General features: G+C 48.8%; 1 long non-coding RNA gene across 1 annotated transcript; it reads left to right on the forward strand.

Annotated features, from left to right (window-relative positions):
• Positions 1 to 824: 824 nt before the first annotated feature.
• Positions 825 to 24,118, forward strand: LOC140407483 (uncharacterized). The gene is made up of 4 exons (XR_011939678.1): positions 825 to 880; positions 17,828 to 17,887; positions 21,828 to 21,946; positions 24,023 to 24,118. It is a non-coding gene; the product is annotated as an uncharacterized lncRNA (long non-coding RNA).
• The last annotated feature ends 1,815 nt before the right edge of the window (positions 24,119 to 25,933 follow it).

Here is a 25,933-nt window from a genome sequence, read left to right on the forward strand (position 1 = left end):
AGGTACAGCACGGGGTTAGATACAGAGTAAAGCCACCTCTACACTGCCCCCATCAAACACTCCCAGGACAGGTACAGCACGTTGTTAGATACAGAGTAAAGCTCCCTCTATACTGACCGCATCAAACCCTCCCAGGACAGGTACAGCACGGGGTTAGATACAGAGTAAAGCTCCCTCTACACTGTCCCCATCAAACACTCCCGGGACAGGTACAGCATGGTGTTAGATACAGAGTAAAGCTCCCTCTACACTGTCCCCATCAAACACTCCCAGGACAGGTACAGCACGGGGTTAGATACAGAGTAAAGCTCCCTCTACACTGTCCCCATCAAACACTCCCAGGACAGATACAGCACGGGGTTAGATACAGAGTTAAACTCCCTCCAGGCAGTGTCCCACGTTGCTTTCATCGCCTTCCTGTCTAAATGACCTTGTGCTTTCCTGAATTTTATTTTGAGAAAGTTTCGATGAGGTCACCAACTGACCCTTCTCCACATTCCAGCTATCAGAGCTCAGAGAAAGGTTTGCAGAGCAAGTTAAACGTTTATTAACCCACCCAGTCGAACCCCATTCTCTCCTCGCACCCCACACCCTTTAATATCAGCCCTCCCCTCCCTCCGCAAGTCTGTTGCAGCTGTGTGTGCTGGGTTACTGGATGAAAGTACAAGGAAGAGCGCTTGTGAGCGATTGGAAAGATTATTGAGAGAGCGGTTGTAATTACTTGGGCACAGACTTCAGGAACTAAACTGATGCCGTTCGCTGTAAATTAATGAAATTCAACCGTCTCCGTGTCTATCACCTACTAATGGCCTGTTCTCCATTCTCGCAGGTACTGACACCCTGGAGACTGTGTGTGCTCAACTTGAAAACTCCTGCAAAGGTAACGTATCCATAACCCACCCCAACACCGCGATTAAATTCCAGTCTGTAACTCACTCCCGGGTATCTGTTATTCTATATATAAACCACCCCGAACCCCTCGATTATATTCCAGTCTGTAACTCACTCCCGGGTATCTGTTATTCTATATATAAACCACCCCGAACCCCTCGATTAGATTCCAGTCTGTAACTCACTCCCGGGTATCTGTTATTCTATATATAAACCACCCTGAACCCCTCGATTAGATTCCAGTCTGTAACTCACTCCCGGGTATCTGTTATTCTATATATAAACCACCCCGAACCCCTCGATTAGATTCCAGTCTGTAACTCACTCCCGGGAATCTGTTATTCTATATATAAACCACCCCGAACCCCTCGATTAGATTCCAGTCTGTAACTCACTCCCGGGTATCTGTTATTCTAGATATAAACCACCCCGAACCCCTCCATTAGATTCCAGTCTGTAACTCACTCCCGGGAATCTGTTATTCTATATATAAACCACCCCGAACCCCACGATTAGATTCCAGTCTGTAACTCACTCCCGGGTATCCGTTATTCTATATATAAACCACCCCGAACCCCTCGATTAGATTCCAGTCTGTAACTCACTCCCAGGTATCTGTTATTCTGTATATAAACCACCCCGAACCCCTCGATTAGATTCCAATCTGTAACTCAGTCCCGGGTATCTGTTATTCTATATATAAACCACCCCGAACCCCTCGATTAGATTCCAGTCTGTAACTCACTCCCGGGTATCCGTTATTCTACATATAAACCACACCGAACCCCTCGATTCGATTCCAGTCTGTAACTCACTCCCGGGAATCTGTTATTCTATATATAAACCACCCCGAACCCCTCGATTAGATTCCAGTCTGTAACTCACTCCCCGGTATCTGTTATTCTATATATAAACCACCCCGAACCCCTCGATTAGATTCCAGTCTGTAACTCACTCCCCGGTATCTGTTATTCTATATATAAACCACCCCGAACCCCTCGATTAGATTCCAGTCTGTATCTCACTCCCGGGTATCTGTTATTCTATATATAAACCACCCCGAACCCCTCGATTAGATTCCAGTCTGTAACTCACTCCCGGGTATCCGTTATTCTACATATAAACCAACCCGAACCTCTCGATTAGATTCCAGTCTGTAACTCACTCCCGGGAATCTGTTATTCTATAAATAAACCACCCCGAACCCCTCGATTAGATTCCAGTCTGTAACTCACTCCCGGGTATCTGTTATTCTATATATAAACCACCCCGAACCCCTCGATTAGATTCCAGTCTGTAACTAACTCCCGGGTATCTGTTATTCTATATATAAACCACGCCGAACCCCTCGATTAGATTCCAGTCTGTAACTCACTCCCGGGTATCTGTTATTCTATATATAAACCACCCCGAACCCCTCGATTAGATTCCAGTCTGTAACTCACTCCCGGGTATCTGTTATTCTATATATAAACCACACCAAACCCCTCGATTAGATTCCAGTCTGTAACTCACTCCCGGGTACCTGTTATTCTATATATAATCCACCCCGAACCCCTCGATTAGATTCCAGTCTGTAACTCACTCCCGGGTATCTGTAATTCTATATATAAACCACCCCGAACCCCTCGATTAGATTCCAGTCTGTAACTCACTCCCGGGTATCTGTTATTCTATATATAAACCATCCCGAACCCCTCGATTAGATTCCAGTCTGTAACTCACTCCCCGCTATCTGTTATTCTATATATAAACCACCCTGAAACCCTCAATTAGATTCCAGTCTGTAACTCACTCCCGGGTATCTGTTATTCTATATATAAACCACCCCGAACCCCTCGATTAGATTCCAGTCTGTAACTCACTCCCGGGCATCTGTTATTCTATATATAAACCACCCCAAACCCCTTGATTCGATTCCAGTCTGTAACTCACTCCCAGGTATCTGTTATTCTATATATAAACCACCCCGAACCCCTCGATTAGATTCCAGTCTGTAACTCACTCCCGGGTATCTGTTATTCTATATATAAACCACCCCGAACCCCTCGATTAGATTCCAGTCTGTAACTCACTCCCAGGTATCTGTTATTCTATATATAAACCACCCCGAACCCCTCGATTAGATTCCAGTCTGTATCTCACTCCCGGGTATCTGTTATTCTATATATAAACCACACCAAACCCCTCGATTAGATTCCAGTCTGTAACTCACTCCCGGGTACCTGTTATTCTATATATAAACCACCCCGAACCCCTCGATTAGATTCCAGTCTGTAACTCACTCCCGGGTATCTGTTATTCTATATATAAACGATCCTGAACCCCTCAATTAGATTCCAGTCTGTAACTCACTCCCGGGTACCTGTTATTCTATATATAAACCACCCCGAACCCCTCGATTAGATTCCAGTCTGTAACTCACTCCCGGGTATCTGTTATTCTATATATAAACCACCCCGAACCCCTCGATTAGATTCCACTCTGTAACTCACTCCCCGGTATCTGTTATTCTATATATAAACCACCCCGAACCCCTCGATTAGATTCCAGTCTGTAACTCACTCCCCGGTATCTGTTATTCTATATATAAACCACCCCGAACCCCTCGATTAGATTCCAGTCTGTAACTCACTCCCCGGTATCTGTTATTCTATATATAAACCACCCTGAAACCCTCAATTAGATTCCAGTCTGTAACTCACTCCCGGGTATCTGTTATTCTATATATAAACCACCCCGAACCCCTCGATTAGATTCCAGTCTGTAACTCACTCCCGGGCATCTGTTATTCTATATATAAACCACCCCAAACCCCTTGATTCGATTCCAGTCTGTAACTCACTCCCAGGTATCTGTTATTCTATATATAAACCACCCCAAACCCCTCGATTAGATTCCAGTCTGTAACTCACTCCCGGGTATCTGTTATTCTATATATAAACCACCCCGAACCCCTCGATTAGATTCCAGTCTGTAACTCACTCCCGGGTATCTGTTATTCTATATATAAACCACACCAAACCCCTCGATTAGATTCCAGTCTGTAACTCACTCCCGGGTACCTGTTATTCTATATATAAACCACCCCGAACCCCTCGATTAGATTCCAGTCTGTAAGTCACTCCCGGGTATCTGTTATTCTATATATAAACGATCCTGAACCCCTCGATTAGATTCCAGTCTGTAACTCACTCCCGGGTACCTGTTATTCTATATATAAACCACCCCGAACCCCTCGATTAGATTCCAGTCTGTAACTCACTCCCGGGTATCTGTTATTCTATATATAAACCACCCCGAACCCCTCGATTAGATTCCACTCTGTAACTCACTCCCCGGTATCTGTTATTCTATATATAAACCACCCCGAACCCCTCGATTAGATTCCAGTGTGTACCTCACTCCCGGGTATCTGTTATTCTATATATAAACCACCCCGAACCCCTCAATTAGATTCCAGTCTGTAACTCACTCCCGGGTATCTGTTATTCTATATATAAACCACCCCAAACCCCTCGATTAGATTCCAGTCTGGAACTCACTCCCGGGCATCTGTTATTCTATATATAAACCACCCCGAACCCCTCGATTAGATTCCAGTCTGTAACTCACTCCCGGGTATCTGTTATTCTATATATAAACCACCCCAAACCCCTCGATTAGATTCCAGTCTGTAATTCACTCCCGTGTATCTGTTACTCTATATATCAACCACCCCGAACACCGCGATTAGATTCCAGTCTGTAACTCACTCCCGGGTATCTGTTATTCTATATATAAACCACCCCGAACCGCTCGATTAGATTCCAGTCTGTAACTCACTCCCGGGTATCTGTTATTCTATATATAAACCACTCCGAACCCCTCGATTAGATTCCAGTCTGTAATTCACTCCCGGGTATCTGTTATTCTATATATAAACCACCCCGAACCCCTCGATTAGATTCCAGTCTGTAACTCACTCCCGGGTATCTGTTATTCTATATATAAACCACCCCGAACCCCTCGATTAGATTCCAGTCTGTAACTCACTCCCGGGTATCTGTTATTCTATATATAAACCAGCCCGAATCCCTCGATTCGATTCCAGCCTGTAACTCACTCCCGGGTATCTGTTATTCTATATATAAACCACCCCGAACCCCTCGATTAGATTCCAGTCTGTAACTCACTCCCGGGTATCTGTTATTCTATATATAAACCACCCTGAACTCCTCGATTAGATTCCAGTCTGTAACTCACTCCCGGGTATCTGTTATTCTATATATAAACCACCCTGAACCCCTCGATTAGATTCCAGTCTGTAACTCACTCCTGGGTATCTGTTATTCTATATATAAACCACCCCGAACCCCTCGATTAGATTCCAGTCTGTAACTCACTCCCGGGTATCTGTTATTCTCTATATAAACCACCCCGAACCCCTCGATTAGATTCCAGTCTGTAACTCACTCCCGGGCATCTGCTATTCTATATATAAACCACCCCGAACCCCTCGATTAGATTCTAGTCTGTAACCCACTCCCGGATATCTGTTATTCTATATATAAACCACCCTGAACCCCTCGATTAGATTCCAGTCTGTAACTCACTCCCGGGTATCTGTTATTCTATATATAAACCACCCTGAACCCCTCGATTAGATTCCAGTCTGTAACTCACTCCCGGGTATCTGTTATTCTATATACAAACCACCCCGAACCCCTCGATTAGATTCCAGTCTGTAACTCACTCCCGGGTATCTGTTATTCAATATATAAACCACCCCGAACCCCTTGATTAGATTCCAGTCTGTAACTCACTCCCGGGTATCTGTTATTCTATATATAAACCACCCTGAACCCCTCGATTCGATTCCAGTCTGTAACTCACTCCCGTGTATCTGTTATTCGATATATAACCCACCCCAAACCCCTCGATTAGATTCCAGTCTGTAACTCACCCCCGGGTATCTATTATTCTATATATAAACCACCCCGAACCCCTCGATTAGATTCCAGTCTGTAACTCACCCCTGGGTATCTGTTATTCTATATATAAACCACCCCAATCCCCTCGATTAGATTCCAATCTGTAACTCACTCCCGGGTATCTGTTATTCTATATAGAAACCATCCCAAACCCCTCGATTAGATTCCAGTCTGTAACTCACTCCCGGGTATCTGTTATTCTATATATAAACCACCCTGAACCCCTCGATTAGATTCCAGTCTGTACCTCACTCCCGGGTATCTGTTAGTCTATATATAAACCACACCGAACTCCTCGATTAGATTCCAGTCTGTAACTCACTCCCGGGTATCTGTTATTCTATATATAAACCACCCCGAACCCCTCGATTAGATTCCAGTCTGTAACTCACTCCCGGGTATCTGTTATTCTATATATAAACCACCCCGAACCCCTCGATTAGATTCCAGTCTGTAACTCACTCCCGGGTATCTGTTATTCTATAGATAAACCATCCCGAACCCCTCGATTAGAGTCCAGTCTGTAACTCACTCCCGGGTATCTGTTATTCTATATATAAACCACCCCGAACCCCTCGATTAGATTCCAGTCTGTAACTCACTCCCGGGTATCTGTTATTCTATATATAAGCCTCCCCGAACCCCTCGATTAGATTCCAGTCTGTAACTCACTCCCGGGTATCTGTTATTCTATATATAAACCACCCCGAACCCCTCGATTAGATTCCAGTCTGTAACTCACTCCCGGGTATCTGTTATTCTATATATAAACCACCCCGAACCCCTCGATTAGATTCCAGTCTGTAACTCACTCCCGGGTATCTGTTATTCTCTATATAAACCACCCCGAACCTCTCGAATACATTCCAGTCTGTAACTCACTCCCGGGTATCTGTTATTCTATATATAAAACATCCCGAACCCCTCGATTAGATTCCAGTCTGTAACTCACTCCCGGGTATCTGTTATTCTATATATAAACCACCCCGAACCCCTCGATTAGAGTCCAGTCTGTAACTCACCCCCGGGTATCTGTTATTCTATATATAAACAACCCCGAACCCCTCGATTAGATTTCAGTCTGTAACTCACTCCCCGGTATCTGTTATTCTGTATATAAACCACCCCGAACTCCTCGATTCGATTCCAGACTGTAACTCACTCCCCGGTATCTGTTATTCTATATATAAATCGCCCCGAACCCCTCGATTAGATTCCAGTCTGTAACTCACTCCCGCGTACCTGTTATTCGATATATAACCCACCCCAAACTCCTCGATTCGTTTCCAGTCTGTAACTCACTCCCGGGTATCTGTTATTCGATATATAAACCACCCCGAACTCCTCGATTAGATTCCAGTCTGTAACTCACTCCTGGGTATCTGTTATTCGATATATAAATCGCCCCGAACCCCTCGATTAGATTCCAGTCTGTAACTCACTCCCGGGTATCTGTTATTCTGTATATAAACCATCCCGAACCCTTCGATTAGAATCCAGTCTGTAACTCACTCCCGGGTATCTGTTATTCTATATATAAACCACCCTGAACACCTCGATTAGATTCCAGTCTGTAACTCACTCCCGGGTAACTGTTATTCTATATATAAACCACCCCGAACACCTCGATTAGATTCCAGTCTGTAACTCACTCCCGGGTATCTGTTATTCTATATATAAACCACCCTGAACCGCTCGATTAGATTCCAGTCTGTAACTCACTCCCGCGTATCTGTTATTCGATATATAACCCACCCCGAACACCTCGATTAGATTCCAGTCTGTAACTCACTCCCGGGTATCTGTTATTCTATATATAAACCACCCCGAACCCCTCGATTCGATTCCAGTCTGTAACTCACTCCCCGGTATCTGTTATTCGATATATAACCCATCCCAAACTCCTCGATTCGATTCCAGTCTGTAACTCACTCCCAGGTATCTGTTATTCTATATTTAAACCACCCCGAACCCCTCGATTCGACTCCAGTCTGTAACTCACTCCCGGGTATCCGTTATTCGATATATAACCCACCCCAAACCCCTCGATTAGATTCCAGTCTGTAACTCACTCCCTGTATCTGTTATTCTATATATAAACCTCCCCGAACCCCTCGATTAGATTCCAGTCTGTAACTCACTCCCGGGTATCTATTATTCTATATATAAACCACCCCGAACCCCTCGATTAGATTCCAGTCTATAACTCACCCCCGGGTATCTGTTATTCTATATATAAACCACCCCGAACCCCTCGATTAGATTCCAGTCTGTAACTCACTCCCGGGTATCTGTTATTCTATATATAAACCACCCCGAACCCCTCGATTAGACCCCGATTAGAAGGGGTCATGAAAAGTCATTGGCAAATAGGGTTAAGGAAAATCCCAAGGCTTTTTACACGTACATAAAAAGCAAGAGGGTAGCCAGGGAAAGGGTTGGCCCACTGAAGGATAGGCAAGGGAATCTATGTGTGGAGCCAGAGGAAATGGGCGAGGTACTAAATGAATACTTTGCATCAGTATTCACCAAAGAGAAGGAATTGGTAGATGTTGAGTCTGGAGAAGGGGGTGTAGATAGCCTGGATAGCATTGTGATCCAAAAAGACGAGGTGTTCGGTGTCTTAAAAAATATTAAGGTAGATAAGTCCCCAGGGCCTGATGGGATCTACCCCAGAATACTGAAGGAGGCTGGAGAGGAAATTGCTGAGGCCTTGACAGAAATCTTTGGATCCTCGCTGTCTTCAGGGGATGTCCCGGAGGACTGGAGAATAGCCAATGTTGTTCCTCTGTTTAAGAAGGGTAGCAAGGATAATCCCGGGAACTACAGGCCGGTGAGCCTTACTTCAGTGGTAGGGAAATTACTGGAGAGAATTCTTCGAGACAGGATCTACTCCCATTTGGAAGCAAATGGACGTATTAGTGAGAGGCAGCACGGTTTTGTGAAGGGGAGGTCGTGTCTCACTAACTTGATAGAGTTTTTCGAGGAGGTCACTAAGATGATTGATGCAGGTAGGGCAGTAGATGTTGTCTATATGGACTTCAGTAATGCCTTTGACAAGGTCCCTCATGGTAGACTAGTACAAAAGGCGAAGTCACACGGGATCAGGGGTGAACTGGCAAGGTGGATACAGAACTGGCTAGGCCATAGAAGGCAGAGGGTAGCAATGGAGGGATGCTTTTCTAATTGGAGGGCTGTGACCAGTGGTGTTCCACAGGGATCAGTGCTGGGACCTTTGCTCTTTGTAGTATATATAAATGATTTGGAGGAAAATGTAACTGGTCTGATTAGTAAGTTTGCAGACGACACAAAGGTTGGTGGAATTGCGGATAGCGATGAGGACTGTCTGAGGATACAGCAGGATTTAGATTGTCTGGAGACTTGGGCGGAGAGATGGCAGATGGAGTTTAATCCGGACAAATGTGAGGTAATGCATTTTGGAAGGGCTAATGCAGGTAGGGAATATACAGTGAATGGTAGAACCCTCAAGAGTATTGAAAGTCAAAGAGATCTAGGAGTACAGGTCCACAGGTCATTGAAAGGGGCAACACAGGTGGAGAAGGTAGTCAAGAAGGCATACGGCATGCTTGCCTTCATTGGCCGGGGCATTGAGTATAAGAATTGGCAAGTCATGTTGCAGCTGTATAGAACCTTAGTTAGGCCACACTTGGAGTATAGTGTTCAATTCTGGTCGCCAGACTACCAGAAGGATGTGGAGGCTTTAGAGAGGGTGCAGAAGAGATTTACCAGAATGTTGGCTGGTATGGAGGGCATAAGCTATGAGGAGCGATTGAATAAACTCGGTTTGTTCTCACTGGAACGAAGGAGGTTGAGGGGCGACCTGATACAGGTATACAAAATTATGAGGGGCATAGACAGAGTGGATAGTCAGAGGCTTTTCCCCGGGGTAGAGGGGTCAATTACTAGGGGGCATAGGTTTAAGGTGAGAGGGGCAAGGTTTAGAGTAGATGTACGAGGCAAGTTTTTTACGCAGAGGGTAGTGGGTGCCTGGAACTCACTACCGGAGGAGGTGGTGGAAGCAGGGACGATAGTGACATTTAAGGGGCATCTTGACAAATACAAGAATAGGATGGGAATAGAAGGATACGGACCCAGGAAGTGTAGAAGATTGTAGTTTAGTCGGGCAGTATGGTCGGCACGGGCTTGGAGGGCCGAAGGGCCTGTTCCTGTGCTGTACATTTCTCTGTTCTTTGTTCTTTTGTTCAGTCTGTAACTCACTCCCGGGTATTTGTTATTCTATATATAAACCACCCCGAACCCCTCGATTAGATTCCAGTCTGTAACTCACTCCCGGGTATCTGTTATTCTATATATAAACCACCCCGAACCCCTAGATTAGATTCCAGTCTGTAACTGACTCCCGGGTATCTGTTACTCTATATATAAACCACCCCGAACCCTTCGATTAGATTCCAGTCTGTAACTCACTCCCGGGAATCTGTTATTCTATATATAAACCACCCCGAACCACTCGATTAGATTCCAGTCTGTAACTCACCCCCGGGTATCTGTTATTCTATATATAAACCACCCCGAACCCCTCGATTAGATTCCAGTCTGTAACTCACTCCCGGGTATCTGTTATTCTATATATAAACCACCCCGAACCCCTCGATTAGATTCCAGTCTGTAACTCACTCCCGGGTATCTGTTATTCTATATATAAACCACCCCGAACCCCTCGATTAGATTCCAGTCTGTAACTCAACCCCGGGTATCTGTTACTCTATATATAAACCACCCCGAACCCTTCGATTAGATTCCAGTCTGTAACTCACTCCCGGGAATCTGTTATTCTATATATAAACCACCCCGAACCCCTCGATTAGATTCCAGTCTGTAACTCACTCCCGGGTATCTGTTATTCTATATATAAACCACCCCGAACCCCTCGATTAGATTCCAGTCTGTAACTCACTCCCGGGTATCTGTTACTCTATATATAAACCACCCCGATCCCCTCGATTAGATTCCAGTCTGTAACTCACTCCCGGGTATCTGTTATTCTATATATAAACCACCCCGAACCCCTCGATTAGATTCCAGTCTGTAACTCACTCCCGGGTATCTGTTACTCTATATATAAACCACCCCGAACCCCTCGATTAGATTCCAGTCTGTAACTCACTCCCGGGTATCTGTTATTCTATATATAAACCACCCCGAACCCCTCGATTAGATTCCAGTTGTAACTCACTCCCGGGTATCTGTTATTCTATATATAAACCACCCCGAACCCCTCGATTAGATTCCAGTCTGTAACTCACTCCCGGGTATCTGTTATTCTATATATAAACCATCCCGAACCCCTCGATTAGATTCCAGTCTGTAACTCACTCCCGGGAATCTGTTATTCTATATATAAACCACCCCGAACCCCTCGATTAGATTCCAGTCTGTAACTCACTCCCGGGTATCTGTTATTCTATATATAAACCACCCCGAACCCCTCGATTAGATTCCAGTCTGTAACTCACTCCCGGGTATCTGTTACTCTATATATAAACCACCCCGATCCCCTCGATTAGATTCCAGTCTGTAACTCACTCCCGGGTATCTGTTATTCTATATATAAACCACCCCGAACCCCTCGATTAGATTCCAGTCTGTAACTCACTCCCGGGTATCTGTTACTCTATATATAAACCACCCTGAACCCCTCGATTAGATTCCAGTCTGTAACTCACTCCCGGGTATCTGTTATTCTATATATAAACCACCCCGAACCACTCGATTAGATTCCAGTCTGTAACTCACTCCCGGGTATCTGTTATTCTACATATAAACCACCCCGAACACCTCGATTAGATTCCAGTCTGTTACTCACTCCCGGGTATCTGTTATTCTATATATAAACCACCCCGAACCCCTCGATTAGATTCCAGTCTGTAACTCCCTCCCGGGTATCTGTTATTCTATATATAAACCACCCCGAACACCTCGATTAGATTCCAGTCTGTAACTCACTCCCGGGTATCTGTTATTCTATATATAAACCACCCCGAACCCCTCGATTAGATTCCAGTCTGCAACTCACTCCCGGGTATCTGTTATTCTATATATAAACCACGCTGAACCCCTCGATTAGATTCCAGTCTGTAACTCACTCCCGGGTATCTGTTATTCGAGATATAAACCACCCCGAACCCCTCGATTAGATTCCAGTCTGTAACTCACTCCCAGGTATCTGTTATTCTATATATAAACCATCCCGAACCACTCGATTAGATTCCAGTCTGTAACTCACTCCCGGGTATCTGTTATTCTATATATAAACCACCCCGAACTCCTCGATTCTATTCCAGTCTGTAACTCACTCCCGGGTATCTGTTATTCTACATATAAACCACCCCGAACCCCTCGATTAGATTCCAGTCTGTAACTCACTCCCGGGTTTCTGTTATTCTATATATAAACCACCCTGAACCCCTCGATTAGATTCCAGTCTGTAACTCACTGCCGGGTATCTGTTATTCTATATATAAACCACCCAAACTCCTCGATTAGATTCCTGTCTGTAACTCACTCCCGGGTATCTGTTATTCGAGATATAAACCACCCCGAGCCCCTCGATTAGATTCCAGTCTGTAACTCACTCCGGGGTATCTGTTATTCTATATATAAACCACCCCGAACCCCTCGATTAGATTCCAGTCTGTAACTCACTCCCGGGTATCTGTTATTCTATATATAAACCACCCCGAACCCCTCGATTAGATTCCAGTCTGTAACTCACTCCCGGGTATCTGTTATTCTATATATAAACCACCCCGAGCCCCTCGATTAGATTCCAGTCTGTAACTCACTCCCGGCTATCTGTTATTCTATATATAAACCACCCCGAACCCCTCGATTAGATTCCAGTCTGTAACTCACTCCCGGGTATCTGTTATTCTATATATAAACCGCCCCAAACCCCTCGATTAGATTCCAGTCTGTAACTCACTCCCGGGTATCTGTTATTCTATATATAAACCACCCTGAACCCCTCGATTAGATTCCAGTCTGTAACTCACTCCCGGGTATCTGTAATTCTATATATAAACCACCCCGAACTCCTCGATTCGATTCCAGTCTGTAACTCACTCCCGGATATCTGTTATTCTATATATAAACCACCCCGAACCCCTCGATTAGATTCCAGTCTGATACTCACTCCCGGGTATCTGTTATTCTATATATAAACCACCCCGAACCCCTCGATTAGATTCCAGTCTGTAACTCACTCCCGGGTATCTGTGATTCTATATATAAACCTCCCTGAACCCCTCGATTAGATTCCAGTCTGTAACTCACTCCCGGGTATCTGTTATTCTATATATAAACCACCCCGAACCCATCGATTAGATTCCAGTCTGTAACTCACTCCCGGGTATCTGTTATTCTATATATAAACCACACCGAACCCCTCGATTAGATTCCAGTCTGTAACTCACTCCCGGGTATCTGTTATTCTATATATAAACCACCCCGAACCCCTCGATTAGATTCCAGTCTGTACCTCACTCCCGGGAATCTGTTATTCTATATATAAACCACCCCGAACTCCTCGATTCGATTCCAGTCTGTAACTCACTCCCGGGTATCTGTTATTCTATATATAAACCAAACCGAACCCTCGATTAGATTCCAGTCTGTAACTCACTCCCGGGTATCTGTTATTCTATATATAAACCACCCCGAACCCCTCGATTAGATTCCAGTCTGTAACTCACCCCCGGGTATCTGTTATTCTATATATAAACCACCCCGAACCCCTCGATTAGATTCCAGTCTGTAACTCACTCCCGGCTATCTGTTATTCTATATATAAACCACCCCGAACCCCTCGATTAGATTCCAGTCTGTAACTCACTCCCGGGTATCTGTTATTCTATATATAAACCACCACGAACCCCTCGATTAGATTCCAGTCTGTAACTCACTCCCGGGTATCTGTTATTCTATATATAAACCACCCCGAACCCCTCGATTAGATTCCAGTCTGTAACTCACTCCCGGGTATCTGTTATTCTATATATAAACCTCCCCGAACCCCTCGATTAGACTCCAGTCTGTAATTCACTCCCGGGTATCTGTTATTCTATATATAAACCACCCCGAACTCCTCGATTCGATTCCAGTCTGTAACTCACTCCCGGGTATCTGTTATTCTATATATAAACCACCCCGAACTCCTCGATTCGATTCCAGTCTGTAACTCACTCCCGGGTATCTGTTATTCTACATATAAACCACCCCGAACCCCTCGATTAGATTCCAGTCTGTAACTCACTCCCGGGTATCTGTTATTCTATATATAAACCACCCCGAACCCCTCGATTAGATTCCAGTCTGTAACTCACTCCCGGGTATCTGTTATTCTATATATAAACCACCCTGAACACCTCGATTAGACTCCAGTCTGTAACTCACTCCTGGGTTGCTGTTATTCTATATATAAACCACCCTGAACCCTTCGATTAGATTCCAGTCTGTATCTCACTCCCGGGTATCTGTTATTCTATATATAAACCACCCCGAACTCCTCGATTCGATTCCAGTCTGTAACTCACTCCCGGGTATCTGTTATTCGAGATATAAACCACCCCGAACTCCTCGATTCGATTCCAGTCTGTAACTCACTCCCGGGTATCTGTTATTCTATATATAAACCACCCCGAACCCCTCGATTAGATTCCAGTCTGTAACTCACACCCGGGTATCTGTTATTCTATATATAAACCACCCCGAACCCCTCGATTCGATTCCAGTCTGTAACTCACTCCCGGGTATCTGTTATTCTGTATATAAACCACCCCGAACCCCTCGATTCGATTCCAGTCTGTAACTCACTCCCGGGTATCTGTTATTCTCTATATAAACCACCCCGAACCCCTCGATTAGATTCCAGTCTGTAACTCACTCCCGGGTATCTGTTATTCTATATATAAACCACACCGAACCCCTCGATTAGATTCCAGTCTGTAACTCACTCCCGGGTATCTTTTATTCTGTATATAAACCACCCCGAATCCCTCGATTAGATTCCAGTCTGTAACTCTCTCCCGGGTATCTGTTATTCTCTATATAAACCACCCCGAACCCCTCGATTAGATTCCAGTCTGTAACTCACTCCCGGGTATCTGTTATTCTATATATAAACCACCCCGAACCCCTCGATTAGATTCCAGTCTGTAACTCACTCCCGGGTATCTGTTACTCTATATATAAACCACCCCGAACCCCTCGATTAGATTCCAGTCTGTAACTCACTCCCGGGTATCTGTTATTCTATATATAAACCTCCCCGAACCCCTCGATTAGACTCCAGTCTGTAATTCACTCCCGGGTATCTGTTATTCTATATATAAACCACCCCGAACTCCTCGATTCGATTCCAGTCTGTAACTCACTCCCGGGTATCTGTTATTCTATATATAAACCACCCCGAACTCCTCGATTCGATTCCAGTCTGTAACTCACTCCCGGGTATCTGTTATTCTACATATAAACCACCCCGAACCCCTCGATTAGATTCCAGTCTGTAACTCACTCACGGGTATCTGTTATTCTATATATAAACCACCCCGAACCCCTCGATTAGATTCCAGTCTGTAACTCACTCCCGGGTATCTGTTATTCTATATATAAACCACCCTGAACACCTCGATTAGACTCCAGTCTGTAACTCACTCCTGGGTATCTGTTATTCTATATATAAACCACCCCGAACCCTTCGATTAGATTCCAGTCTGTATCTCACTCCCGGGTATCTGTTATTCTATATATAAACCACCCCGAACTCCTCGATTCGATTCCAGTCTGCAACTCACTCCCGGGTATCTGTTATTCGAGATATAAACCACCCCGAACTCCTCGATTCGATTCCAGTCTGTAACTCACTCCCGGGTATCTGTTATTCTATATATAAACCACCCCGAACCCCTCGATTAGATTCCAGTCTGTAACTCACACCCGGGTATCTGTTATTCTATATATAAACCACCCCGAACCCCTCGATTCGATTCCAGTCTGTAACTCACTCCCGGGTATCTGTTATTCTGTATATAAACCACCCCGAACCCCTCGATTCGATTCCAGTCTGTAACTCACTCCCGGGTATCTGTTATTCTCTATATAAACCACCCCGAACCCCTCGATTAGATTCCAGTCTGTAACTCACTCCCGGGTATCTGTTATTCTATATATAAACCACCCCGAACCCCTCGATTAGATTCCAGTCTGTAACTCACTCCCGGGTATCTGTTATTCTGTATATAAACCACCCCGAATCCCTCGATTAGATTCCAGTCTGTAACTCTCTCCCGGGTATCTGTTATTCTCTATATAAACCACCCCGAACCCCTCGATTAGATTCCAGTCTGTAACTCACTCCCGGGTATCTGTTATTCTATATATAAACCACCCCGAACCCCTCGATTAGATTCCAGTCTGTAACTCACTCCCGGGTATCTGTTATTCTGTATATAAACCACCCCGAATCCCTCGATTAGATTCCAGTCTGTAACTCACTCCCGGGTATCTGTTATTCTGTATATAAACCACCCCGAACCCCTCGATTAGATTCCAGTCTGTAACTCACTCCCGGGTATCTGTTATTCTATATATAAACCACCCCGAACCCCTCGATTAGATTCCAGTCTGTAACTCACTCCCGGGTATCTGTTATTCTATATATAAACCACCCCGAACCCCTCGATTAGATTCCAGTCTGTAACTCACTCCCGGGTATCTGTTATTCTATATATAAACCATCCCGAACCCCTCGATTAGATTCCAGTCTGTAACTCACTCCCGGGTATCTGTTATTCGATATATAAACCACCCAGAACCTTCGATTAGATTCCAGTCTGTAACTCACTCCCGGGTATCTGTTATTCTATATATAAACCACCCCGAACCCCTCGATTAAATTCCAGTCTGTAACTCACTCCCGGGTATCTGTTATTCTATATATAAACCACCCCGAACCCCTCGATTAGATTCCAGTCTGTAACTCACTCCCGGGTATCTGTTATTCTATATATAAACCACCCCGAACCCCTCGATTAGATTCCAGTCTGTAACTCACTCCCGGGTATCTGTTATTCTATATATAAACCATCCCGAACCCCTCGATTAGATTCCAGTCTGTAACTCACTCCCGGCTATCTGTTACTCTATATATAAACCACCCCGAACCCCTCGATTAGATTCCAGTCTGTAACTCACTCCCGGGTATCTGTTATTCTACATATAAACCATCCCAAACACCACGATTAGATTCCAGTCTGTAACTCACTCCCGGGTATCTGTTATTCTATATATAAACCACGCTGAACCCCTCGATTAGATTCCTGTCTGTAACTCACTCCCGGGTATCTGTTATTCTATATATAAACCACCCCGAACCCCTCGATTAGATTCCAGTCTGTAACTCACTCCCGGGTATCTGTTATTCTATATATAAACCACCCCGAACCCCTCGATTAGATTCCAGTCTGTAACTCACTCCCCGGTGTCTGTTATTCTATATATAAACCACCCCGAACCCCTCGATTAGATTCCAGTCTGTAACTCACTCCCGGGTATCTGTTATTCTATATATAAACCACCCCGAACCCCTCGATTAGATTCCAGTCTGTAACTCACTCCCGGGTATCTGTTATTCTATATATAAGCCTCCCCGAACCCCTCGATTAGATTCCAGTCTGTAACTCACTCCCGGGTATCAGTTATTCTATATATAAACCACCCCGAACCCCTCGATTAGATTCCAGTCTGTAACTCACTCCCGGGTATCTGTTATTCTATATATAAACCACCCCGAACCCCTCGATTAGATTCCAGTCTGTAACTCACTCCCGGGTATCTGTTATTCTATATATAAACCACCCCGAACCCCTCGATTCGATTCCAGTCTGGGACCTGATATGAAATCTCTGTTTCCCTGTTTTCAGATTGAGAGCACCTTTAATTTCTTGGAGATTCGGAATCTGACTCCTGTCCATCCGGATCAGGTGAGTGAGGTCTGGAATAGGAGATGTTGAGTAAACCCGAGGCAGAGATAGAGCGTGAGAGAGCGATTTGGAGACACAGAGACTGGAAGACAGACGGTTGCGAGTGACAGAGAGAGAGGATAGGGCCGCACGGTGGCCCAGTGGTTAGCACAGTTGCTTCACAGCTCCAGGGTCCCAGGTTCGATTCCCCGCTGGGTCACTGTCTGTGCGGAGTCTGCACGTCCTCCACGTGTGTGCGTGGGTTTCCTCCGGGTGCTCCGGATTCCTCCCACAAGTTCCGAAAGACGGGCTGTTGGGTGAATTGGACATTCTGAATTCTCCCTCTGTGTGCCCGAACAGGTGCCGGAATGTGGAGACTAGGGGCTTTCACAGTAACTTCATTGCAGCGTTAATGTAACCCTACTTGTGACACTAAAGACTATTATTAAGGGCCATTGAGGGAGGAAAGATGGTAAAACTGATGCACCCCACGCTGTCCCTGTCCTGGGAGTGTTTGATGGGGACAGTGTAGAGGGAGCTTTACTCTGTATCTAACCCCGTGCTGTACCTGTCCTGGGAGTGTTTGATGGGGACAGTGTAGAGGGAGCTTTATACTGTATCTAACCCCGTGCTGTACCTGTCCTGGGAGTGTTTGATGGGGACAGTGTAGAGGGAGCTTTACTCTGTATCTAACCCCGTGCTGTACCTGTCCTGGGAGTGTTTGATGGGGACAGTGTAGAGGGAGCTTTATACTGTATCTAACCCCGTGCTGTACCTGTCCTGGGAGTGTTTGATGGGGACAGTGTAGAGGGAGCTTTACTCTGTATCTAACCCCGTGCTGTCCCTGTCCTGGGAGTGTTTGATGGGGACAGTGTAGAGGGAGCTTTACTCTGTTTCTAACCCCGTGCTGTACCTGTCCTGGGAGTGTTTGATGGGGACAGTGTAGAGGGAGCTTTACTCTGTATCTAACCCCGTGCTGTACCTGTCCTGGGAGTGTTTGATGGGGACAGTGCAGAGGGAGCTTTACTCTGTATCTAACCCCGTGCTGTGCCTGTCCTGGGAGTGTTTGATGGGGACAGTGTAGAGGGAGCTTTATACTGTATCTAACCCCGTGCTGTACCTGTCCTGGGAGTGTTTGATGGGGACAGTGTAGAGGGAGCTTTACTCTGTATCTAACCCCGTGCTGTCCCTGTCCTGGGAGTGTTTGATGGGGACAGTGTAGAGGGAGCTTTACTCTGTTTCTAACCCCGTGCTGTACCCGTCCTGGGAGTTATTTGATGGGGACAGTGTAGAGGGAGCTTTACTCTGTATCTAACCCCGTGCTGTACCTGTCCTGGGAGTGTTTGATGGGGACAGTGTAGAGGGAGCTTTACTCTGTATCTAACCCCGTGCTGTACCTGTCCTGGGAGTGTTTGATGGGGACAGTGTAGATGAAGCTTTACTCTGTATCTAACCCCGTGCTGTATCTGTCCTGGGAGTGTTTGATGGGGACAGTGTAGAGAGAGCTTTACTCTATATCTAACCCCGTGCTGTACCTGTCCTGGGAGTGTTTGATGGGGACAGTGCAGAGGGAGCTTTACTCTGTATCTAACCCCGTGCTGTACCTGTCCTGGGAGGGTTTGATGGGGACAGTGTAGAGGGAGCTTTACTCTGTATCTAACCCCGTGCTGTACCTGTCCTGGGAGTGTTTGATGGGGACAGTGTCGAGGGAGCTTTACTCTGTATCTAACCCCGTGCTGTACCTGTCCTGGGAGTGTTTGATGGGGACAGTGTAGAGGGAGCTTTACTCTGTACCTAACCCCGTGCTGTACCTGTCCTGGGAGTGTTTGATGGGGACAGTGCAGAGGGAGCTTTACTCTGTATCTAACCCCGTGCTGTACCTGTCCTGGGAGTGTTTGATGGGGACAGTGTAGAGGGAGCTTTACTCTGTATCTAACCCCGTGCTGTACCTGTCCTGGGACTGTTTGATGGGGACAGTGTAGAGGGAGCTTTACTCTGTATCTAACACCATGCTGTACCTGTCCTGGGAGTGTTTGATGGGGACAGTGTAGAGGGAGCTTTACTCTGTATCTAACATCGTGCTGTACCTGTCCTGGGAGTGTTTGATGGGGACAGTGTTTAGGGAGCTTTACTCTGTATCTAACCCTGTGCTGTACCTGTCTTGGGAGTGTTTGATGGGGACAGTGTAGATGAAGCTTTACTCTGTATCTAACCCCGTGCTGTACCTGTCCTGGGAGTGTTTGATGGGGACAGTGTAGAGGGAGCTTTACTCTGCATCTAACCCCGTGCTGTACCTGTCCTGGGAGTGTTTGATGGGGACAGTGTAGAGGGAGCTTTACTCTGTATCTAACCCCGTGCTGTACCTGTCCTGGGACTGTTTGATGGGGACAGTGTAGAGGGAGCTTTACTCTGTATCTAACACCATGCTGTACCTGTCCTGGGAGTGTTTGATGGGGACAGTGTAGAGGGAGCTTTACTCTGTATCTAACATCGTGCTGTACCTGTCCTGGGAGTGTTTGATGGGGACAGTGTTTAGGGAGCTTTACTCTGTATCTAACCCCATGCTGTACCTGTCCTGGGAGTGTTTGATGGGGACAGTGTAGAGGGAGCTTTACTCTGTATCTAACCCCGTGCTGTACCTGTGCTGGGAGTGTTTGATGGGGTCAGTGTAGAGGGAGTTTTACTCTGTATCTAACCCCGTGCTGTACCTGTCCTGGGAGAGTTTGATGGGGACAGTGTAGAGGGAGCTTTACTCTGTACCTAACCCCGTGTTGTACCTGTCCTGGGAGTGTTTGATGGGGACAGTGTAGAGGGAGCTTTACACTGTATCTAACCCCGTGCTGTACCTGTCCTGGGAGTGTTTGATGGGGACAGTGCAGAGGGAGCATTACTCTGTATCTAACCCCGTGCTGTACCTGTCCTGGGAGTGTTTGATGGGGACAGTGTAGAGGGAGCTTTACTCTGTATCTAACACCATGCTGTACCTGTGCTGGGAGTGTTTGATGGGGACAGTGTAGAGGGAGCTTTACTCTGTATCTAACATCGTGCTGTACCTGTCCTGGGAGTGTTTGATGGGGACAGTGTAGAGGGAGCTTTACTCTGTATCTAACCCCGTGCTGTACCTGTGCTGGGAGTGTTTGATGGGGTCAGTGTAGAGGGAGCTTTACTCTGTATCTAACCTCGTGCTGTACCTGTCCTGGGAGTGTTTGATGGGGACAGTGTAGAGGGAGCTTTACTCTGTATCTAACCCTGTGCTGTACCTGTCTTGGGAGTGTTTGATGTGGACAGTGTAGAGGGAGCTTTACTCTGTATCTGACACCGTGCTGTACCTGTCCTGGGAGTGTTTGATGGGGACAGTGTCGAGGGAGCTTTACTCTGTATCTAACCCTGTGCTGTACCTGTCCTGGGAGTGTTTGATGGGGACAGTGTAGAGGGAGCTTTACTCTGTATCTAACCCCGTGCTGTACCTGTCCTGGGAGTGTTTGATGGGGACAGTGTAGAGGGAGATTTACTCTGTATCTAACCCCGTGCTGTACCTGTCCTGGGAGTGTTTGATGGGGACAGTGTAGGGGGAGCTTTACTCTGTATCTAACCCCGTGCTGTACCTGTCCTGGGTGTGTTTGATGGGGACAGTGTAGGGGGAGCTTTACTCTGTATCTAACCCTGTGCTGTACCTGTCCTGGCAGTGTTTGATGGGGACAGTGTAGAGGGAGCTTTACTCTGTATCTAACCCCGTGCTGTACCTGTCCTGGGAGTGTTTGATGGGGACAGTGTAGGGGGAGCTTTACTCTGTATCTAACCCTGTGCTGTACCTGTCCTGGGAGTGTTTGATGGGGACAGTGTAGAGGGAGCTTTACTCTGTATCTAACCCCGTGCTGTACCTGTCCTGGGAGTGTTTGATGGGGACAGTGTAGAGGGAGCTTTACTCTGCGTCTAACCGGTTTTACTCTCACTCAACCAGGTTGTCATGGAAACGGATAAATCCATTTATGCCGTGAATTTCCTCTGTCTGGATGATCTCGACCTGGTTATGAGTCACATCAATTTTGCCCTGAGCAAAATCTTTCCCACTTCAGACCCGTGAGTTACTGTTTGTTACGTCTACTCTCCAAGGGCTGGCCCAAGTGCTCCCGTGGGATTCGGGCAGGCTGAGCGAGCGGGCCAGTGCTGGGCAGATGCAGTACGTGGATAACTGTGAGGTTGTCCGCTTCGGGAGCAAAAACAGGAAGGCAGGTTATTACCTGAACAGGTGTAAATTGAGAGAGGCGCATACCCAGCGAGACCTTGCTGTCCCCGTGCGCCAGTCACTGAAAGTAAGCGCGCAGGTAAAACAGGCGGTCAAGAAGGCAACTGGTACGACAATCTTCGACACTTCCTGGGTCCGTATCCCTCTATTCCCGTCCTATTCATGTATTTGTCAAGATGCCCATTAAATGTCACTATCGTCCCTGCTTCCACCACCTCCTCCGGCAGTGAGTTCCAGGCACCCACTACCCTCTGCGTAAAAAACTTGCCTCGTACATCTACTCTAAACCTTGCCCCTCGCACCTTAAACCTATGCCCCCTAGTAATTGACCCCTCTACCCTGGGGAAAAGCCTCTGACTATCCACTCTGTCTATGCCCCTCATAATTTTGTAGACCTCTATCAGGTCGCCCCTCAACCTCCTTCGTTCCAGTGAGAACAAACCGAGTTTATTCAACCTCTCCTCATAGCTAATGCCCTCCATACCAGGCAACATTCTGGTCAATCTCTTCTGCACCCTCTCGAAAGCCTCCACATCCTTCCTGTTCAATTCCTCTCGGAATAAAGGATTACATTCCGGTTCGCCTTCCTGATCCGTTCCTGTCCCCGCAGACACATGGGCTCGAACGCCCAGATCCCTCCGCAACTCGCATTTCTCTGCCGTTCTCCGTTTGAGGAGCTCTGCGCGTCTTAATTTTTAATTGTTTTTATTGGCTGTTCACGGTTTTTATGTTACCCACTCCGATTCGCACTTTGAATTTACAAACCCCCCCCCCACCCCCCCTCCATCGGTTGCTGGCCGCGAACAGGTCTTGAAGTTGGGGAGTGGCTCCGAACCGCATCCCCGCCGGTCCGAACACGGCCTCGATGAAGGACGACCGGAACCCGGCTCGTCTGGGGCGGGCCCGGGGCCTGTGGGCGCAGTTGGCGCCTGCCTGGCACCTTTCCCGTTCGCCCTCCAGCTCGTTCGGCTCCTGGCCGGGTGTGCCCTGTGCTCCACCTTCACCCGTGTGTGGTAGTTCCCACTGTTGTGTTATATTGTAGACATGGGTGACATGGTAAGGCCCCTGTGCTAGATCCCTGCCTGCTGGCTCCGCCCAGTAGGCGGAGTATAAAGGTGTGTGCTCACCGAGCTGCAGCCATTTCGTCAGCTGCTGTAGGAGGCCACACATCTCTGTGTAATAAAGCCTCGATTACATTCTACCCTCGTCTCCTCCTAATTCATAGTACATCACTGTGTTAGGCTTAGCCCTGCGCACGTGGGGGTGACGCTTGCCCTGTGCATGTGGGGGTCAGGCTCGCCCTGCTCAGTGCTTCGACCCAGAGTCCTCTCCCTCTCTACCTGCCTCGTTCCTCTTCCCACTTCTCCCTCTTCCCGTCCAGGGGTTGGGTGCGTACCGCCTCCAACAATCCCACGTCCAGTTCCCCTTCCCCGGGTCGCTCCCGTCCAGCATTTCCCCAACTGGGGAGGGTCCCGGGGCGGGATTCGCCGTCGCGTTTCACGGGGGCCGCTGGGCGTAACGATTCCGGCCCCTACAGGTGGGGGGGGGGGGGGGGGCAGCACGGTGCTGCAGCCTCACGTCCCGGCGTGAACTGCGCGGCCCTCGATCCGCGCGTGCGCGGTGCGCCGGCGCCAATTCCCGCCCTTTTACGGACAATCGGGGGGGGGGGGGGTTCTTCGCTTCGGCCCGGGTTGAGCGGGTTGAAGAACTCTCTGCTTCTTTATTTTTCCTGCCAAAGTGAACGGCCTCACGTCTTCCCCACTCCGTGGCCCCCGCCCCTGCCGGTCGGCGGCCCTCTCCCCTCGGCCCATCTCTTCCGTTCGCCAGACCTCCTTCCGCGTCAACCGCACCCCCCCCCCTCCACCTTGGGCCTCACCCTCACATTCCCTGCCTCTTGTCGCCTTGCACAGGTCGCTGAGCGAAAGGAGCAGCCCGCAGTCGCCGAATTGCCTCAAGGACAGTCCCTCGCCAGAGTCGTCCACCGCTCAGAAACGGGCCTGTTGCGGTAAGTGCCGTTCGGAGGAATCGCCGGAGTTCCCCGGAGGCCTTGGGACTGGGACTGGCACCTCGGGGTCACTGGGGGTCCCGGGGTCACTGGGGGTCCAGGGGTCACTGGGGGTGTCGGAGTCACTGGGGGTGTCGGGGTCATTGGGGGTCCTGGAGTCACTGGGGGTCCAGGGGTCACTGGGCGTCCCGGGGTCACTGGGCGTCCCGGGGTCACTGGGCGTCCCGGGGTCACTGGGCGTCCCGGGGTCACTGGGTGTGTCGGGGTCACTGGGGGTGTCGGGGTCACTGGGGGTGTCGGGGTGACTGGGGGTGTCGGGGTCACTGGGGCTGTCAGGGTCACTGGGGGTCCCGGGGTCACTGGGGGTGTCGGGGTCACTGGGGGTGTCGGGGTCACTGGGGGTGTCGGGGTCACTGGGTGTGTCAGGGTCATTGGGGGTCCCGGGGTCACTGGGGGTGTCGTGGTCACTGGGGGTGTCGGGGTCACTGGGGCTGACAGGGTCACTGGGGGTCCCGGGGTCACTGGGCGTCCCGGGGTCACTGGGGTGTAGGGTTCACTGGGGCTGTCAGGGTCACTGGGGTTCCCGGGGTCACTGGGGGTCCCGGGGTCACTGGGCATCCCGGGGTCACTGGGGGTGTAGGGTTCCCTGGGGCTGTCAGGGTCATTGGGGGTCCCGGGGTCACTGGGGGGTGTCGTGGTCGCTGGGGGTCCCAGGGTCACTGGGGGTCCCGGGGTCACTGGGGGTGTCGTGGTCACTGTGGGTCCCAGGGTCACTGGGGGTCCCGGGGTCACTGGGGGTCCCGGGGTCACTGGCTGTGTCGGGTTCACTGGGGGTGTCGGGGTCACTGGGGTGTTGGGGTCACTGGGGGTCCCAGGGTCACTAGGGGTGTTGGGGTGTCGGGGTCACTGGGGGTGTCGGGGTCACTGGGGGTGTCGGGGTCACTGGGGGTGTCGGGGTGACTGGGGGTCCCGGGGTCACTGGGGGTGTAGGCGTCACTGGGGGTGTCGGGGTGACTGGGGGTGTCGGGGTGACTGGGGGTCCCGGGGTCACTGGGGGTGTCGGCGTCACTGGGGGTGTCGGGGTGACTGGGGGTGTCGGGGTCACTGGGGGTGTCGGGGTGACTGGGGGTCCCGGGGTCACTGGGGGTGTCGGCGTCACTGGGGGTGTCGGAGTGACTGGGGGTGTCGGGGTGACTGGGGGTGTCGGGGTGACTGGGGGTGTCGGGGTCACTGGGGGTGTCGGGGTCACTGGGGGTGTCGGGGTCACTGGGGCTGTCAGGGTCACCTGGGGTCCCGGGGTCACTGGGCGTCTCGGGGTCACTGGGCGTCCCGGGGTCACTGGGGGTCCCGGGGTCACTGGGCATCCCGGGGTCACTGGGGGTGTAGGGTTCACTGGGGCTGTCAGGGTCACTGGGGGTCCCGGGGTCACTGGGGGTCCAGGGGTCACTGGGGGTGTAGGGTTCACTGGGGCTGTCAGGGTCATTGGGGGTCCCACGGTCACTGGGGGGTGTCGTGGTCGCTGGGGGTCCCAGGGTCACTGGGGGTCCCGGGGTCACTGGGGGTGTCGTGGTCACTGTGGGTCCCAGGGTCACTGGGGGTCCCGGGGTCACTGGGGGTCCCGGGGTCACTGGCTGTGTCGGGTTCACTGGGGGTGTCGGGGTCACTGGGGATGTCGGGGTCACTGGGGTGTTGGGGTCACTGGGGGTCCCAGGGTCACTGGGGGTGTCGGCGTCACTGGAAGTGTCGGGGTGACTGGGGGTGTCGGGGTCACTGGGGGTGTCGGGGTCACTGGGGGTGTCGGCGTCACTGGGGGTGT

This window comes from Scyliorhinus torazame, unplaced genomic scaffold (genome assembly GCF_047496885.1).
Source record: "Scyliorhinus torazame isolate Kashiwa2021f unplaced genomic scaffold, sScyTor2.1 scaffold_1565, whole genome shotgun sequence".
In the NCBI taxonomy this organism is placed as follows: Eukaryota; Metazoa; Chordata; class Chondrichthyes; order Carcharhiniformes; family Scyliorhinidae; genus Scyliorhinus; species Scyliorhinus torazame.